Source organism: Seriola lalandi, unplaced genomic scaffold, assembly GCF_002814215.2.
Source record: "Seriola lalandi dorsalis isolate HSWRI2012SDOR001 ecotype SW California unplaced genomic scaffold, Sedor1 jcf7180002054675, whole genome shotgun sequence".
Taxonomy (NCBI): domain Eukaryota; kingdom Metazoa; phylum Chordata; class Actinopteri; order Carangiformes; family Carangidae; genus Seriola; species Seriola lalandi.
The window spans coordinates 367,102-373,225 of record NW_019525228.1 but is presented as its reverse complement, the minus strand read 5'-3'; positions in this window follow the sequence as shown (position 1 = coordinate 373,225).

The window sequence follows — 6,124 nt, the reverse complement described above, 5'->3', positions numbered from 1 at the left end:
TGAGAAACACACACACACACACACACAGATTTTGTTCCTGGTGGTTTCATGTTGTGTTGTGTAGTTCATGTGAGCAGCAGCTGTGGAGCTGCTGATGTTTCAGCGCTTCGTCAACACACTCTCTTCCTCAGTGTCTCAGCTCTGACAGAGGTCAAAGGTCGTACTTTGTCTCAGCTTATTTTGCCGACATGTTCGGTCGTCTTCTTCCTGCTTCCTCCTCATCGTCGCTCGCAGCTCAATATTTGAGTTTGATTTGGTCGCCTAGCAACAATCGCCTCTCCAACTCTTAATTTTCAACTTAAGATGACGCCTCCGCTGAACTTGTACACATGGGAGTGTTTCTGAGTGAGTGTGTGTGTGTGTGTGTGTGTGTGTGTGTGTGTGTGCGCGTGTGTGTGCGCGCGTGTGTGTGCGCGCGTGTGTGTGGTGGAGGGGGGCCAGAGGCTGAAGTTAAACCATGGTTTGACTTTAAATCAGCTTTTCAACTCATATCTGAGTTTTTAATTTCTGATAAATCCAGTGAATTGTTTCAGCTGAAGTTAAAACTGCAGAGATCATGTTACTGAACCTGAACAACAAGCAGCTTCTTCTTTTGTCTCGTTCTTCCAACCCTCAACCTCCAGGCTGAAACATGAAGCATCAACAGTGAAGAACCAGCAGCTGCAGTTCCTCTAACGACCACTAGAGTCTGGCTCCAACAGTGAGTCAGTCCCCATAGACTCCCATGTTAAAATGTCCAACTTTACAGCAGAAATAAACATGTTTACAGCCTGGTACAGAAACTGTTTTGGTCTCTAGAGCTGATTTCCTCCTTCATGACGCCTGTTTATATAACTCACCTGTTTATATAACTCACCTGTTTATATAACTCACCTGTTTACATTTTATTAAGGACTACAGTTATGGAGGATTGAGGGCGTGGCCTCTTTGAGTGACAGGTGGGTGAGCGTCTGCTTGACACAAACTGACATGCACCGAAGTGTCAGCTCCACACAGGCCCCTCCTCTTTGACTATATTTGGATCAGCTGGGAGTTAGGGGGCGGAGTGAATCTTTATTTACAGTCTGTGTTCTTCTCAGCTAGCGGAGAAGCTAAGCTAGGCTGATTTAGCAAAACATATCTGAAAGTTGTTTGTAAACAGTTTGTTTTGATCTCCTCTCAGACTGAGCAGCTGTGGTCGTCTGCACTCGTCCGACTCACTCACAGGGAAACTGTTAAAGAAGCAGCGTCTGCAGAGGCTTCAGTTTCTCACCTGAACGCCTCCGTCGCTTCTCATGTTGATGTAATTAAAGCGTCTTTCAGATGATCCTGATGACGTTAGTTTGTGTGGTGATGAGGGACGAGTGGATTTGATGATATTATAATCCATATGCATTATGTAATGTGTATTTAACATCATGCAGACTCCCTCCTATCTGAGTGGCTATTTTGATTGGAGCTCTGCCTTTCTTACGTCTTAGTATCGTTTGTGCAGCACCCTGTGTGTGTGTGTGTGTGTGTGTGTGTGTGTGTGTGTGTGTGTGTGCTCTATGCTAGCTCTCTAAAGTCACAGCTGCTGCGTTGTTAACGTTCTGGTGTGTGTTCATGCTTCTCCTCTGACTTCTCCTCCGATCACAGTTTAATCTGTGAGAACACTTTGATTGGCCGCTGACGGGAGGAGCAGATGCAGAGGTGTAAATGAAGAGGTGGAAACACGGTGCACGTGTGTCTGGGACGTTATGAAAGTTGTTTTAGAGCTGATTCCTGCTCTGCTTCATACTGAGAGCCAGCTTGTATTCAAAGTGACAGATGTTACATAAGCCTGTGAAACTGACGCCAGTGTGTCCACAGGAGAAGTCCGACATTTCTTTACTTTAGACAGAACGTATATTTTCATTGTTTGTAAATTTTCAGTTAATGAATTAGTAAAGAGTCGCCTCTATAATCCCCTGCACCAGGGTGACGTCCTCCAGGTGCAGCTCCTTTGTTTTTCCTTTTCACTTCATTCTTTATCATTTGTTGAATTTGTGCTTGTTTGGTTCAGTAAATATATATTTAATAAGAAGTTAGACTTTCCATCATGTTAATGTGTCAAATATGTCTTGATCTTTGACATTGCTTTACATTCACACCATAACCTGCAGAACTGCAGAGAAATGATTCAGCTAATAAACAAAGTGCATCACAGACAGGAACATGAGCAGGAGCCAAACAACATGGCGGTTTCCTCTCTCCTTATCTCTTCCACAGCAGAAACGTTTCTCTGGTAAAACCATTACATGACTCTCTCTCTCCCACTGGATCCCACTGTCACTTCCCCATCAGATGAACTGGAAACACAAGAATGAGCCAGTTTATCATCCTTATTAGTTTAGTCTCTTATTTATTATCATTAGTATAAAAAACTCCAAAAATGATCAAGACGCATTTTGACTTTTATTATGTTTCCTGAGAAACAACTTATAAAATCAGATTTCATAACAAATTCTCTCTCTCTCTCTCTCTGTTTCTCTCTCTCTGTCTGTCTGTCTGTCTGTCTCTCTGTCTCTGTCTGTCTGTCTGTCTCCCTCTCTCTGTCTCTGTCTGTCTGTCTCTCCCTCTCTCTCTCGACTTGTTGTCTTCTTGACCCAAACAAAGGAAGCGGTCGTCCTCCTTCCCAGAATCTACGTCTGTGTGTGCTCTTGCTTGTGTGTCACCACTATGTTTTTTTAATGTGTGTGTGTGCGTGTGTGCGTGTGTGTGTGTGTGTGTGTGTCCACCCCCTCTCACTCTGAAGTGCATCTCTCTCTGTTTCTCTTTGAATGATGACCTCGCTTTCATCTCTCTCTCCCTCTCCTCTTTCCCTTCCTGTCTGCCCCCTCAGTGTCTCTTTTGAGTCCTTACTCTGTGTGTGTGTGTGTGTGTGTGTGTGTGTGTGTGTGTGTGTCTGTGTGTCTGTGAATTTCAGGAATGGTTATATAACTGTTCTGTAAGGTAGAGTTGGAGGGAGGCGAGGGACAAACAAACGGGGGGAAGATTCAGTGATGGAGCGAAAGTTTAATTCAAACCTGTGACATCTCTTCTCTGATTGGCTGAGAATCACTCAGCTGGTGTCCAGGCTGATGAAAGCTCATTCCTGGAAACACACAAACGTTGTTCAGAGGAAATTGTGTTTTATTATTTATTATTTATTATAGTTTAGTTATTGAAATAAACGGAGGATGAAGTTAAACATGAGAGTAAAGCTGAAGGCTGAACAGAGGAACGACGTCACAAACTCTCATCACATCTTCAGCTTGAGCAGCAACTTTACATGAAAGCCACAGAGGAATGTTTGTTTGTTTGTTTGTTTGTTTTATTTCTATATCCTAAATCATAAATCACAATTTGCCTGAAGTTGCTTTATAATCAAATGAAGGCGACTGATTTGACTGAAGACTATTATTTATATTATCCATTATTTCACTGGATAAGTGAAGGTTTCGTCCTGCTGGTGGCGCCACAGCAGCTGTCGCTATGACAACCTCTGTGCACCATTGTTATGATTATCACATTTCATGTCAATTCATCCAGTAGTTGTGGGGAAATTTCTCTTAAAGAAAAGGAAAATGTCTCTTTGCTGTGGCTCCGGAGGGGAGCTGAGGGGATCACCACAGACCTGGACCTGGACCGGCTCGTCCCGGTGCAGACGGAACATTTCAAAAAGAAAATCAGAGGATGAAGATCTTCTGATATGTTTGTGATTTACTTCACTTCATTTACTCATTTCTTTTCTTGGCCAGTAATTAATTCAATGTCACAGTGATTGCAAATTAATCACACACACACAGACACACACAGACACACGAACACACACACACACACACACACGAACACACCTGACACACACACACACACGCACACACACGCGCACACACAAAGCAGTCAGAACAAGAAGTTTGTTTTCACATAGACGGACTGACGCTGCGTTTTTACGCAAGTTGTATTTTATAACTGACAGTGAACTCATCACCAGCCTCCGTGCTCCAGTGTCAGAGAGGGGTGTGTGTGTGTGTGTGTGTGTTCACACGTTCTCATAGTGTGGAAAACTGAAACACGGCAGTCATTCAGTGAACATATCTTGTCTGCATTTCTGTGTGTGTGTGTGTGTGTGTGTGTGTGTGTGTGTGTGTGTGTGTGTCCTGCCTTGTGTTTCGTAAGTCGTCCATATTTATGATCCAGCTCTTACATAAGCCTCAGATCTGGTTCAGTGTGTCTCTGGCAGAACAACTGAGAGAGCGAGGAGGAGGAGGAGGAGGGGGAGGAGACGAAGGAGAAGAAGAAGGAGGAAAGGTGAAAGTGAAATCTAGGCAGAGAGAGAAGAGAAGAAACAGAGAGAGAGTTGAGTTCAGAAGCTGAAGCTGCTTCTCGCTGCAGCTCTCAGCGTGTTGACGTCTCCTTCAGCTCTGGTGTTTTTATTAATGTCGTTGAGTTAAATGTTAATTTGTATGAATTTGAAAACCTGAATGTTCTCACGCTGCGTCTGGCGGCAGCAGCTGAGATGAGTCAGGCCTGTTTAATGGAAGTTTCCATTTCAAACAGTAAACAGGCAACAGCTCCGGAACAAGGCCGAATAAACACCAGAGATTAATTGATAAGATGACATTTAAAATTTAAACTCAGCGTCAACGATTCTTTAACAAATCTGAGAACTTACACACATGACTGATACTGGACGGTTTGAATCAGACTGTGACCGTCTTTAGTTTCGGGCCGAACTGTAAGAACCTGTTTAATAACGGAGATCGCTTCATTTTGTGTCTTTACAAAGAAGGAATGTGCTTCGTCCTCAGATTCAGAAGCTGCTCCTCACACTTCAGTAAGACGAGAGCTGAGATGTGAATGTCTGGCTGCTGCTGGTCCCATGATGTTGGTCCTGTGTTGTGTGTGTTTGTGGGAGTGTCTCGGTCACACCTCTGACTGACTCATCTGAACATGGACAGAAGAACTGAATAACAGAAATGACACGGTGCTGATCCAGTAGAACCGGCTGTGTGGAAGGATCTGCGTGTTTGACTTTGGGTTGTTCACGTCTCCTCGTGATTGTTTTATATGAGTTATGTCTTTTAGACGTGGGGGGGTTCATAGTGATTATTATAAAACATCCTGGTAATAAAAGCCTCTCAGCTGCTGCGAAACATGAATCACTTCTGACTGAGTGAAAACCTGAAAGAGGCAATTCACTGTAGAAGAAGAAGAAGCGTCTTTACTGAGGAACGTTCACACAGCATGTTCAGTATCTCACACGTCAGTTAATAGATCCAAACTGCAGTAAACTGCATCAGAGTCAGAGACAGCGAGAGGGAAATCTTTGGGACTTCGTATCGAGCATCATCAGATGATCCGCGATTCATTTGTAATTTAAAACCAAAAGACATGTAAATCTGTTTTATTGTTTTAAAACCAAAAAAAAAAAAGGTTTTTGGTTTTTGGTAATTTCTTGCTTAATGTTACACTTGTGTGTCCTCTTGGCTTTTATTTGGACTTTTTTACACTTCACTTCCTCTTCCTGTCTCTCCACCATTCTACTGTTTTTTGCTAAATGAGAAATGAAAAAACAAATTTGCAAAAATCAAAATTGGATTTTAAGTTTTTTTAATTCATTTTTCTGGATTTTTGTTTGGGAAGAAAAAACAAACAGACCATGTGATTTCATTTTCTGTTTTTGGTCTAGAATTCAAAATCAGATCAATTATAAAGTTTTCCGGATCATCCGATGACACTTGGACTGAATTCAGTTTAGAATCAATTCTTCATTGTTGGTTTTACTTTTGATTGTTGAAAGTTTTGTACAATATTCTGCATTATTCACATTATTTGCAGAAGACTGACAGAAACATGTTTAAAACGTTTCTTCAACTGAACGATCAGTCAGCTTCAGTTTCCCGCTGCAGCGCACAGAAACATGAGTACTTCCTGTTTCAGTTCAGAGCTGTTTTATTATTATGAATCTCATGAATCCAAACATTTGATTTCTAGTTGAAAGAGTTTTAATCTTCAGTTTGTAAAGGTCAGAATCAAGGTTCAGAATCATAATTAACAGACATCAGGTCCTGTGTTAATCTCCAGTCACATGAACCACTTCCTGTTTGATGACACATGAAATAACCGTCACTTCTTCTCTCCC